The sequence below is a fragment of the Manis javanica genome, chromosome Y (genome assembly GCF_040802235.1).
Source record: "Manis javanica isolate MJ-LG chromosome Y, MJ_LKY, whole genome shotgun sequence".
NCBI lineage: Eukaryota > Metazoa > Chordata > Mammalia > Pholidota > Manidae > Manis > Manis javanica.
Genome location: NC_133175.1, coordinates 5,298,364 through 5,312,500, shown reverse-complemented (window position 1 = coordinate 5,312,500; position 14,137 = coordinate 5,298,364).

Genomic DNA, 14,137 nt, shown 5'->3' with positions numbered 1-14,137 from the left:
GGAAGATCATAAAATAGAATAACCCAGAACACAGCATAGAGAAGTCATATGTGTATGAGTACCGACAGGTCAGTGCACTTGGTGGCGGGCTATCAGACAAGGATCTTTGTATTACTTCTATTTTCTCAGTAAAATTAGCAGTGAGATCATCAGCTGAGATGGAAGAAGAAGTGTTGAATGAGGAGAAAGGATAAGGTGCAACAGTCCTTTTAGACAGCAGGAAAGTAAATTAATGACAATGGAAGGATTGCCAAGAAGTGCTGGTGGTCTACTTTGGTCCAGCTAGGATTTAGACACCCTCTCCACTCCCCAAAAAAGTATTTGTTGCCAATGGGACAAGTCCTTGGTTGGCATGGGGCAACAAGAAAATTGAGTGAAAAGACAAATAAATATCAGGAACAAGTTCAATACATTGTGATTATTTACTTAGATTGTTGAGGGAAAAGGTGTGTCTGTCTTTTAAAAAGCTAGAGCTTTTAAAAGAAAGTGTAGAGAAATGAGGAAATAGATGATTTCTGAGGAAATAAGAGCAAAGAGAGAGAAAAAAAAAGAAGAAAGAAGTAAAGATATGTCACTGTTGCCTATGTTTGAAGCAGGTATAATGAGCAGAAAATACTCAGAAAGTGGGAAGGATAATTTAGAAAATAGACCAACATAGCTCTTGATGGTGGTGGGGGATCAAATAGTCATTCCCAGACCATTGGCCTTCAAAAGGATTCAATATATTTTAGAAATTTTTCAAAATAAATTAAAAGTATATCCTATTGTTTTAAGAGCTAGGAGTCAGTCTGGAAGTTTGCTCTTGAAGGCTCATTTCTTGATGATGATAGTTACTCGAGGTATGAGAAAATTTATTTTCTCTTTCCTCACTTAAAAAAAGAATATATGCCTTGGCAATATGGTAATGTTCCAACTATTTAACATATAGGGAGCTACATGTGTTCATTCAGTCAGTCCACACATATTTGTTTCCTGTGCACTGTTACGTATCACTGGTTTAGCCACAAGGAAATGTCATGGCATGTCAGTTCTATCACCTGTATTCCAGTCCAAGTTCTACTCAGTATAGTTGTGAATTGGGACTGCATGAGCTACTTAAATTCTTTGAGTCAAGTTTCCTCTTCTGTAAAATAGAAATGATGATAATACTACCTTCCCTCATCTGGCTCTTGTGAGCATTGCATGATATAAGGTACTTAAAGAGATTAGATTAGTGCCTCCTAATTGCTCACTAAATGGTAGCTGTTATTATTATCTACTAATTAACATCCCAAGGTGTGTATTATACTGTCCTAGACAGTGATACTAAAAGCTAAATATTTTAGAGTAAACATCATACATTTTACTATGTATCCAGTGCACTTAACATCATCTTGTTAGGTGCTTAGTGGACAGTCAATAGCACCTACCGCAATACTCTGGGTTTGATAGTCCTGCACAATTCTAAAAATGTTGGCATAAGCATTATTTAGATTGATCCTCACTGCACCTGGAGAAGTAGGTCTAGAACAAATTTAATCTTCTTAGTTAAAAAGATGAAGAAGCAGAGACATAGAGAAACGTTTAATGACTGGACCAAAATCGCATGGCTTATAAACTCAAGAGCCCCAGCTAGAATACAGGCCTTTGTTTTTGCTCATGGTTGTCAATCAGTATCATAGAGATTGAAAGCAGTCATTAATGGAATTGTTGGTTAGCTTAATAATTTCACTAATCATTTCTTTGTTTTGATATAGAAATGATTTTATTTTCCTTGGTTATTCATAAATCAGAGCAAACCACAAAGTAATTTCATTAGTTCACATACTCTATGAAACATAATTTTTCTTATTCATTTACAGTGGGAGCCATTTAATTTTTAAATAGAACACATTCTTCTTTTATTCAAGCATTTGAAATTCAGATTTACAGTTACACGTGGTCTGCTAAAGAAAATGTAACTACTGCTCTTGCTTCCCATCTTTTTAAGCATTATCCTCCTCATTTCCTTTATGCATTCTGTTCATATTGAAGATCTGTGAAATCTGTGGTGTTCATTATTTTTGCCATATGTGCCATGTGAAAATAAACTGTCAGTATGTTTTACCTTCAACACTTTAATTATTTATTAAAGGTGGGAAGTTGCTGGGCACTTCCTGTGGAGCTATAGTAAGCACCCGCCTAGAATTTGGTGGTGTTAAGATTTGACCTTTGTCAGTCTTTCTCCCTTTTCTTTTGTTTAAGAAGGAAGGTTCTTTCCTGCTTGAGAAGATGGAGGGAGCCTTGGACGTCCTAATGGAGAAATGTGCCGAACTTCAGACCTGAGGGAGCCTAGAAAGCGGATGAGAGGAGCTAAGTAAATTAGGGTTATGGGATGTATTTTCTGGAACAGCAGGAGACATAAAAAGAAAATTGTGGCGACAGCAGCTGCTAGGTGATATGGAAACAAGGAAATATTGTGACGTATCATGTGGGGATAAAATCTCTTAATCAGTCCTTGAGAATATCTGTAAAAAGCTTACTTTTCTAAAAAGCTCTTAGAGTTGAATTTGTAAATACTTTGGTTGTTTACTTTGGGTCCTAAGATCAGAGCAATGCAATTTGGGTTATATAATCACACAGACAAAATTAATCTAATGAAGCTACATTTAGTTTAATACACATTTGTATATAAATGTGTTACAGATCCTTTTATAAAAAAATACTTGTGTTTCAATTGAGAATGCAATAAAGTTGAGAACATGAAATCTCAGGGATATCTTTTAAGGATCTTCCTAGATACAGTATGAACTTTTTTGTTCTTTTAAGATTTATCTTGAGAAATATTGAAACCTGTTAGTAGCCTTTAAAACTAGGTGGAAAGGCCCTTCCTAGAAAGATGTGCTTCTCTGGGAAAATAACCAGCATCACTGTTGGTGTATGCTACAGACTAGGGGCTCTAGTTTATAAACTTATTGAGAAGGGCCCTCAATTTTTCAGGAAATGAGATACCAGCATTGTTCCAGTGATTTTCCTGAATCGTCTGTTTGGTGGCTTTGCTGCCCTCTTTGCTAGGAAAATTTGGCCTGGAGTTCTCCCGAGTTAGCAGAATCAGTGAAATTTACTATAAAGCTGTCATTTTTCCCAGTTAACCAATTTTATTGTCAAGTGGGTGATTCTTTGCTGATGGGCTCCACCACAGATTTCTGATTTCCAGCCTCAGCTGGGTCTTCCGTGCTGCTAGGGAATCATTCCTGTGGCAGGGAACTCACATGAGCTTTCCAAAACAATGTTCAATCCCCTTCTCCCTTATCTTCATCTTCAGTTTGGGCTAAAAAGTAAGAATTCCCTACTTCCTAGCCTCCTTTGCAGCTAAGGATGCCAAACTCTATAGTTTTGGCCAATGCAGTAAAGGATTTCCCTCTGCAAATAGAAAGGTAATAGCTTTATAGGGGAGCATGTATTCCCTTCAGACCTTCATTTGCCCCTTTTCCTTTTTCTCCCTTGAACTCAGATGAGAGGTCTGGAAGTGTAGCAGCCATCTTTTGACCATGAGATAATAATCATTAGAAAGAAATCTGAGTTTCAAAGGGCATCATTGAGACACTCTACCAACGTTTGATGGCCTATCCATTGTCACTTCATTGAGTGAAATAAATACATACCTGTCTATATAATCCACATTAGGCTGCTGTTGTTTGATTACACTGTGGACTGAAGCACTCCTTAGGCCAGCTGGCTCCTCCCTTTCCTAGCAGTGGCAGGTCTGAAGTCCTGCTTGAGTGGGTATTTCTTAGTGGCCTCTCCAGTCATCACACAAGCTCCAACTTCTGTCCCAGAATCTATGCAGTTTATGGAGAGCCATTCTATTCCTGCATCTACGTGAAACACTTAACTTAGGCTAAGCCATTTGGTGTATTCCATATTCTCACTATAAAGTTTGGCTTACAGTGCCTATGACCCAAGAAAGTCCAGTCAGAGGGAGTCTCAGGACTTTTGCTTGGCGTTCTGAAACGTAGTCCCTCTTTCTTCAGTCAGTGTGGTATACAGATGCAACACCAGGGACTTTTGCAGTCATTTTGCCACCATGCAGTAAGGCAGCCTGAATACGCTGGTGGCACATTGAGCAGGACAGATCTCATAGATCTCATACCCACAGAGAGAGCCAGCTTCCTGATTTGACTGCATCGGAAGACTGTCTAGTAACTCCCTTTTACTGTTTAATCATTTCAAACCAGCTGAAGTCTTACTGTACACTCTTGAGAGTGGCCTTCGCTAGGAGAAAACCTCATGTGCAGAATTTTTTCTATTTGCTTCTCCAGATTCACTCTACCCTTTGCTCCCTGTTCTGTGCCTCAGGAGGCTGAACTATTTTCACTCCGCTGGTGGGTACCCTTGCCTCTGACTTTCATTTGGATTTGACCAATAGAAAGCCCCAGCACATGATCAGAGAGAAGGAGGGAGTGGAGTAATGTCAAGGTATTTATTTTGCTGGACCCCTCCTCGTGGGGTCACAGCAGGCTGACTGTGTCCCTTGGCCAAAGGCCAGAGCTGTTGTCAGGACGTCTCTGCACAGGCCTTTCTCTTCTGATCTAACAGCCACAAACTCCTCGCAGATTGCATGTGGAAGTGACTCCTCACTGATGGAAGCTAGAGAACTGCTGCACGTCTTGTGGTTTCCCTGCACCCTGAGAACTCTTTACTAAGTAGACCCTTTATTAAAATCACCCCAAAGTATCCAATTTGACCATTTCATTTGTTTCCCAGTGAGGACCAGACTGGTATGCTGTATTCTCTACTTCACTAAGGGAAAGGAGGTCACACTCTACCGTAGCTGAAGCCACTGCTCAGAGTGCCCACACATAAACATCGTTGGAGCTGTTGGTGTTTCTGAGATTGCTAGGGAATGTGGAACAAGTCTGTGCCTCCTTTCCTTTTCATGAGAATAGTAATAATGATGCTTTTCCTGCATATCTTTCCAGGAATGTTGTAAGAATTAAATCATATATTGGATATGAAAGTATTCAGAAAAGTTCAGTACAAACCATACACAAAGCATTGTTACCATTATTGTTATTACTACAAGAGCTGTAAGTTAACCAAGATTTTGACTGTAGTCCAGTGATACATGTCTCAATGCTCTATCACTCTTCTGCGTGTTTACAAGCTGCTATATAAACACACACTTGTGCATGGTAACAGCGGTGGGTACCTCTAATTATTGACCATGTACTCCAATCAACCACCATTTCGGAAACAACCATATTTCCCCTCCACAAGATTTCCTCTATGGGCCTACCTGCTACATCTCCATAGCAACCTGGAGACACCTAGGAAATACACACAGAGCTCCAAAAAGCATCATTGAATAATATCAATTTGAAAGATGCTTTCCTGGGCAGATGTATATGAGAGATATATCACCTTTCAGAGAGCAGTTTCCCCTAAGTTCTCCTCCTTTGACATTTCTTTCCCAAAGTCCCTCCTCAGGTCAGCCTTCTCATCCTCTCATCCCGCTTCGGAGCTCACCTGTGCTTCCAGACACTTGGCTCAGCTTCTTTCTCGCCACCCACCACGTGTTTGCTTAGCACAACAGAGACCAGTCAAACCACTGTTCTAACACTACCCTCCTGCCTCAAGACGTCCCCAATTTTTCTGTTCTCAGGTAGCATCCTTGTCATGCTGAAAGAAGGTAGTAGTAGCTACATGTAATTCAATTCCCATTATTCCAAAGTAATCCTCTGGACCCTCTACACAAAGTCATCAAGTCTGGAAAGATTGTCTTCAATGCATATTTTGCTAAAGAAGGAAGGACGAATCTCTTTCTAATAAGGAAAGTAACATATGCTCATTGCCAAAAAAATCCTTTTTCAAATATTTTGTAAGTGCATAACATAGAAATTTAAATTTCCCTTTAATTCTAATATTCATAGATATCCACTTCATGGTTGGAGGAATGATCTTCCAGATCTTTTTGTTTGCATATGCTAACCAATATTATTATTATATTATTTTTAAAAAGACAGGAACCAATATTTTTTTAATGAGTAGAAGATTTTAACGGGTATGGGTGGCAAATAAGCATATGAAAAGATGCTCAATGACATTAGTAATTAGGGAAATGGAAATGAAAACCTCAATGAGATACCACCTCATGCTTATTAGAATGGTTACAATTAAAACACAGTCCATACCAAGTGTGGGCCAGGATTTGAAGACTGGAACTCTCACACACTGCTGATGGAATGTAAAATGGTACACTCACTTTGGAAAACGGTTTGATAGTTTCTGAAGAATTTAACACACCCCTGCCCTGTGATCCAGACATCCCACTCTTACTTACTCAAAAGAAATGAAAGCACATGTCCATACAAAGACTTATACACAGATGTTCATAGAAGGTTTTGAAATAACCGAAAACTGGAAGGGATTCAAAGTCTATCAACAGATGAGCGAATAAACAAATCATACTATATCCATACAATGAGATATTACTCAGTGATAAAAAGGAATGAATTATTGATAAATGCAGCAACATGGATGTATAAAGTGATTAGCCAAAGTAGCCAGAAAAAAATGAGAATATACGATATGTTTCCATTTACTGAAAACTTTACAAAATATAAAATAACATATAGTGACGGAAAGCAGACTGTTCGGCAGGAGGGAAAGGCAAAAGAGATTATCAAGGTGCACCAGGAAAGATTGGAAGGTGACAGCCATTTTCACTATCTTGATTGTGGTGACGAGATATATCAAAACTTATCATAGTGTATACTTAACATATGCAGCTTATTATATGTCAGTTATATCTGATTAAAGCAAATTAAACATGGAGACAACACAAGGCAAACGACTTTGCACTATGGCTTTCATATTTTCATATATATATATACATGAATTATATATATGAATTTCATATATATATATATGAATTACCCTTACAACCTAAAGACAGATATATAGGCATCTACAAGAGGAATGGGGAGTTTAGGGTTTTATTGGACTTCTCATCAATGTTTATATAATTCTTCGATAACTGGATAAGAAGCAGTTCAACGTACATCTTTAGGTGCTTCTAGCAGGAGGCAGAGAACTTTGACTATGTTACAAAGGATATCATAGTATCTGAGAATATGAAGTTATAATACGATTCTTTGAAATAAAACTATATGTGGAGGTAACGTTACTTACATCCCCTTATCACAAACAATGTTTGTTGTGATACGAGTATAGATAAACAAAACCATAAAAGGTAATATGATTGAATTCATGAACTATTAGTTTAGTTGAATTAGATACTTTCTACGATCAAAACCTATTGTCTGTTCCCAAACAATTACGTACTTCTGGTTCCTTGAAATAGACTGGTACACAAATAAGTCAAGGATGGACTTTGTACTGGCCCGTAGGTTGTTTATTTCTTCACTACAGGTTGAGACCCATTAGCTCGAAAGTCCTTTGGCACCAGAACTCAAATTTATATACATCCTATTATTTTACAAATTCACTGAGCAATAAAAAATTTGGCCACTTAGGTGCCTGCCAAAAAATGTGGCCACTTAAGGTATGCTGTGCACGCCTCCAAAAATCCTTACGCGAGGTAGAATTGATACAAATCACTTGCTTATGACGAAGGCTATACTTATTGTGTCCGTCCTCACCCTACAAGAAGTCTTTACACAAACAGTCCAGTGAATTAAAGAGTTTCCTCCCGGCTCAGTAGAATTCTGGTCTCGTGTGAAAGGCAGCATGGTCTGGTGGCTGGACAGAACAAAGCCCTTGGAGCCAGCTGATTCGGGTGCTGTGCAGGGAAGGCTAGCCACAAAGCCACCAACGCTGAACCTCCTGGCAAAGCCCTTCACGTCCCTGAGGCCCAGGCAAACCCGTGACAATGGAATGAGATGTGCTATAGTCAGGGTCCCATTTCTGGAGAAAAAAGCATCTTTTAAAGCGGCCAAAGCAGCTTGAGAAGAAAAAAAAAAGAAGATGTATCTTTCTTTCAGCAATATGAACTCTAAATGCAGTAGCATAAATAATGAGAATACAAATGTTATTTTTCATATGAAAATCCAAATATCAGAATCATGGAAATGGAAATTCTCCACATCCTTTATGGCTAGGGATTTGGGTTAAGCATCCATTATGCCTACTAGAGCTGTATATCCTGATGTCTGAAGTGTTAATTTAGAAAAGTAAACGAGTGTAATGAACTCCCTTTCATCCAAATTTTTACCATGCATGGGAGAGAAGATACGTCTCTATTTTGCTTAGGACCTCACAGGTGAGTTCAGAGCACTTCTAAGATTTCTTAAAACTATCTAATTCAGTGCAAAGACGGGAGAGCCTTTGCTGTTGGAAAAGCAGAAGGAACAGAATTAGTTCAGAAAATATCTTTCATCCTGAAAGAGGTCTCCAGATGCTGAGCTTCTGTACTGGTTTATCCTGCATTCTAAGACCCAACTAACATTTGGATCGGGTTTTAAATCTATCAAGCTGTAAAAACATACATGTACAACATGCGATATCCCAAAGTCTCTACAACACATATCTGTTGGGAGCAAACCTGTGGGCCTTTAGGCAGACTCGGTCACAAAAGCCTTAAGACAACAGCAACGTTTGAGTAAAAATCTTTCCTGTAAAGTTAGCAACAATGAACCCATCCACGCGTTAGAAACAAGTTTTCCTTTATCACCAAGAAGTGCATTTAGTGAACTCCTAGGTTAGAGCTAGTGGTTAGGCTACCTTGCAGCATGTGCCTTTTCTGTCCTTTGTTAAGCAAGAAACACCCTCTGCCCCAGGGGAAAGCCCCTCCCTTAAAACCTCCCTCCCAAGCGCCCCCACCCACAAAATGGCGAACTCCCCGCTTCTCTTCCGGGTCCTCCGTTCCTGCCGGCGCCAACCAAGACCCAATCACCCTTCTACACCTCCCCGCCGGCGCCACCTAAGGTCCAATTATCTCCTGACCCACCCCTTACTTGCTACCTGTATAATTTGAGCCTGCAAACAATAAACTGTGCCAGCTTGATCAGACATCCTGTCTTGCTGGTCGTTCTTTGTGTCCCTTGCCCATTCTTTTTTTTTTTTTTCAATTCTCTCCTCCACGTCATCGACCCCCGTTGATAGTCCTGCAGGTCGGGACACATACCCAGGGATCTAATGCCGACTAAAGGCAGCAGTGGCTGAAAATGAAAACGTTTCACTCTGGATTCTAATATACATGAGATGTTCTTAGCTCGATATGTTCCTGAACTGATTGCATTTAATACCTATTAAAACAAGTGAAACTTTAATCTAGAAATACAGCCTAAGCAAACTAAATATACAAATAACTAATAAGGACTGAAAAAAAATGTATGTGTGTGTGTGTGTCTGTGTGTGTATGCATGTATGTGAGTGTTCAGCATTTAAAAAGTTTAAATAAATGTAATTAAAACTACATAGGGAAAAGTCTTTTCAAAATTCAATGCTGGCTAGCCAAAAGGTAGAAGCACCCCAAGTGTTCCTTGAGAGATGAATGGATAAACAAAATGTGGTATATAGTCACAATGGAGTGTTATACCACTTCAGAAAGGGAAGAAATTCTGACACATGCTACAGCATGGATGAACTTGGAAGACATTATGCTAAGTGAAATAAATCAGTTCCAAAAGGACAAGTATTGTATGCTTCCACTTACATGAGCTACCTGGAATAGTAAAATTCAGAGGTAGAAAGTAGAATGGCAGTAAAGGTTGAGAAGAGAAGAAAAAAGGAGTTTGTGTTTAATGGGTATGGAGTTTCAGTTTGCAAAGATGAAAAGGTTCTGAAAATGGATAGGGTTGGTGGATGCAAAACGATGTGAATACATTTAATGCCACAGCATTATATACTTAAACATGGTTAAAATGGTGAATTTCATGTAAAGCATACTTTCCCCCCATAAAAAAATGCAATGCTGCTGTGAGAGGGATGAGATGCACTAACAAGCTGTTGATGGAATTAAAAAATGATGCATTATTTCTGGAAAATAATGTGGCAGTACATAGCAAGAAATTCTTAAGTGTTTATATCCCCTGATTTATTAATTCTCTGTACAGGGCTCAACCCAAATTATATATTATAAAGATATACTTAAAGAATTATATACAAGGATGATCAACAAAACCTAATTATAATAGAGAAAAATAGGAAACAGTTTATAGGTTCTATAACAGGGAAAAAGATAGCAATAGAGGACCTACATAGATGGGTGTGCTGCTATTTAATCATGTTTATGAAGAATATTTAATGACATGGAGAATTCAGTGGAAAAAGGGGGATTCTTGACTTTTTTCTGTTGAGCATTTAACAAACGTCCTACTGTATTGCTCACTGTTAATTGGAAAAAATGCATGTGTGTGTGTAAAAACAATGTGTGACCTGGTGAAAGAGTTGAATTCTCTATTTGAAATACATTATGATGCTATTTTATCTAAACAAAGTCTCAGAATAATTCATGTCACATTATACTAATGGCCAAAAGTATATTCTGTTTTAACTTAATAAGAAAGCTATTGAGAAAACAAACCAAAAAAGAAGTTAACAAAATAAATCTATTGAGAATGTTTAGGAATTTTTAAGGCTCTTGAGATGTAATTAGCCCTCATTTCAAAGAAAAAATTATGTGGATATTCTAATCTATTAAAAATTCACATAGTATCTGCCACTATGATTCTGAGTGAAGTTTAGTAGCCCCTTAACAGATGAAATAATTTATTTCTTAACCACCATCTCCCTTCAGCCCCCATTAGATTTCTCTTAAACTTAAACTGACATAATGCAACTTCTGGATGAACAGAATGCTTTTTATGTTACAACAAATAAAATAAGTATTTGGCTCTATGTCAAAGATAATGTTTTAAAATATTGTTTTATTCAATTCAGTAAGTATTTATTTACTAAGTACTGTCTAGACATTGGAGATAGAGCAGTAAATAAAATGGACAAAAATCCCTGCCCTCATAGATTTTACAGTCTGGTGAGGAAGGGAGAGAACAACCCAAACAAAAAAGTAAACTTTAAAGTATGTTAGATGATGATATGTGCCATGGAGAAAAATAAAACAGAAAAAGAGACAGAGAGTGTTGGAGGGGAGTAGACTGGGTGATGAGGAAAGGTAACTTTGAGGAGATGCTATGAAGGAATTCAGGCAGTAGTACATCCAGATGGATATCTGGGTAAAAGGTGAAGGGCATTTTACTTGAAAGTGTGCTTGATAGCATTATATGCACTAGCTTATTTTCAGGCTTTGTGAACACCCTAAAATGACATAAGAGGTCATTTGAAAAGGCAGTTGGATGACACATCTCTGCTCCATGTGCATCATCCTCTACAGGCTGGCTCAGAGATGTTTCAATGGTGAAGGCCAAGGAGCCAGATAGTGAGTAGAAATGTACATGCACATTTTCAAGTCTTTGCTTGAAAACATCCCATTGGTCAAATGAAATTACATGGCTGAAATCAGCAGAAAATCTCACCTAGAATGGGAAGGTGCTGCAAAATTACAGGTGCATGGATATTGGAAGGGTGCAGAAGTAGAACCAATAACGAGCACAGCTCCTGGTTAGGAGGGAGCTGCAGCAGGTCCTTTTTCTTCCTGAGTCAGATGAGAGTCTAAGGCCTAATGCTAAGAATGCCAATGATAGCATATGACACCCATAGCTCCTGTGGAAATTGTTGTTCTCCAAGAAAGGTAAACCCTGAGAGGAAGGTTAGTACACTAGGTCTAACAGCCCAGGAGGGGATGAATAAACAAAATACTCAGAAGAACTACTTATTAAAAGGGGACTTCTGGAAGAGAATTAAAAGTTTAACAAGAACTTTAAAGGAGTTTAAGAACAGCACAAATAGACTAGGAATACATGATACTAATTCAAAGAAAGGATGTTTAAAGTTGTGCCTCAGATTACTGGCCTGAATATCAAGTGAAAGAAATCTCAGCATGGAACAAAAATACAGAGGTGGGCATCATTAGGGAAATGATAAGACATTCAATTGATAGGTCCAGAAGACCCAACATATGAATAATAGGCAAGTTCCAGGGATATAAAAATAATAACAATAATGGAAAAAAGGCATTACTTAAACATAGCAGAAGAAAATTTCCTTGAGTTGAAGAAAGACATACAGACTAAAAAGGCTTATTAAAGTCCAAATAGTTCTTATCAGAACATTCTGAGGCATATGCTGGTAAACTTGAAACTCCAGTGATATTGAGACAATCATAAAAGCTTCCAGTCAGAAAAAATTTTACTTACAAAGGAAGAAAGACAAACTGTCATCTGACTTCAAATCTGTAAATCAGAAGCTAGCAATTAGTAGAATAACAACCATACATTATTGTGAGAAGAACCAAGCTCTAGGATACTTTACATAGATTTTAAAAAACAACTGGCCAACTGGGAAGGCTATAATCAGAGATTCAGAGAATATATAGCCCTGGTATTCACTTAGAGAAACACTTGAGAAATAGTTCTAACCAAGCAATATGTAAATCAGAACAGAGACCTCAAAATGGGTGTTGAGTAAATGTGGCACAATGACCATGCAGCACACATGTATAGTTGCATATGCAGAGTGGAAGGGAAGACCTTTGGAAACAGAAGTCTCAGGAGTACAGATCTTCCCATTGTCCACACATTTTGGAACAGTGCAGAGATTTCTGGCTGAATCAACCTACAATACAGGAAACTCAACCCTGGGCTGTAAGGATTTCAAGCTGCATTATTAGGGAAGAATCAACCCCAACCCACCACCAGGCATGATCAGAGCCTGGGACATAATAGCCATTTGACTATTGGGAATAAATCTGGGTCTAGCTCTATCCTACCAGTTCAGAATTGTTCCCTTATCTCCCAGCATGAAATGAGGTGTGGGGTGCTTGAAGTTATACAATATGGTAAGCTGGTTCCTGAGTCAGTAGCTTAACATTCACAGCTGGGGGAGCACTGATCCATTCCCTGGGACGATTGGGATTGGAGAAACTGTTCCAGCATTGTCACTACTTTAGGCACTGGGCTGTGATAAGTTTCCATGGCACTTTGCAGAAAGCCAACCCTTTCGTGGGAGACCATCCTACAAGTGGATCAGTCCCATACAAGTTAACCTTCACCTCTTTGTGTTTCCCCCAACATTTCTTATCCCCAAGATCGACCTCTATGTGTCATAGCTTCCTCTATAAACACTCTGTTGCAACCACACGGGCAGTGAGGTTGGTCATTGACTTTGTAGGTGACATGAGGTGATTAAGAATGACCTGGCACAGATGTACACAATGTACAGGTAATGTGTACTCAGTACACAGAGGAGGCCATTTGTGAGAACAGCCTGAGAGGCACACATTACCCACTATGGGATGTGAAACTACAGCATTTGTGGCTGTAGTTCTGTGGTGCAGAGTAAAGGCTGAATAGCACCTAGGACCTTGCTCTCAAGTCTCGCCCAATGCCAGGGTGCCCCATGCTTGCTGAAAAGAGGAAGGGCCATTCTGGATGGCTTGATGACCAGTTTTGTCTATCTTTCACCTACCATTGTTTCCAGGCTCACAACTAGAGTCAGATGCCAGCATGCCCCAGGGGGAGAATTACAATTTCTGCCAGAGGAGGGGACAACTCTATGCAAAAACAAAGTAATCCAATCATGGATGGGTTATTATGGGTTCAGGTTCTTCAGAATAAAGTTTGAAGTCACCCAATCAGTGGTAAAAGATCCCAATCAGTCATGGTGATGGATGAGGACAAGAGCATTATGAAAGTAATAAATATCACCTTAGACCTTGTAATAGTTATAGAAAGAGAAATAAGAAATAAGGATATAAAGATAAGGACGGTAGCAGCTACGCCCTTTTTAAAAAATATACACACACGGAGGAGGAGCCAAGAACGTGGCACGAGCACTTCAGTGGAAATCTCATCCCAAAAACATATGTATTTTGAAAATTCAACAAATACAACTATTCCTAAAAGAGACACTAGTGGATACAGTACTACAGCCAGGCTACATCTACATCTGCGAGAACTCAGCATCACAAGAAGGGGCTAAGATACAAGCCACAGCCTGGCGGGAACCGAGCAACTCCCTTCCCCAGTTCTCTGGCGGGAGGAGAGGAGTCAGAGTGGGGAGGGAGTGAAGGCCCAGGACTGCTAAACAACCAGCTCTT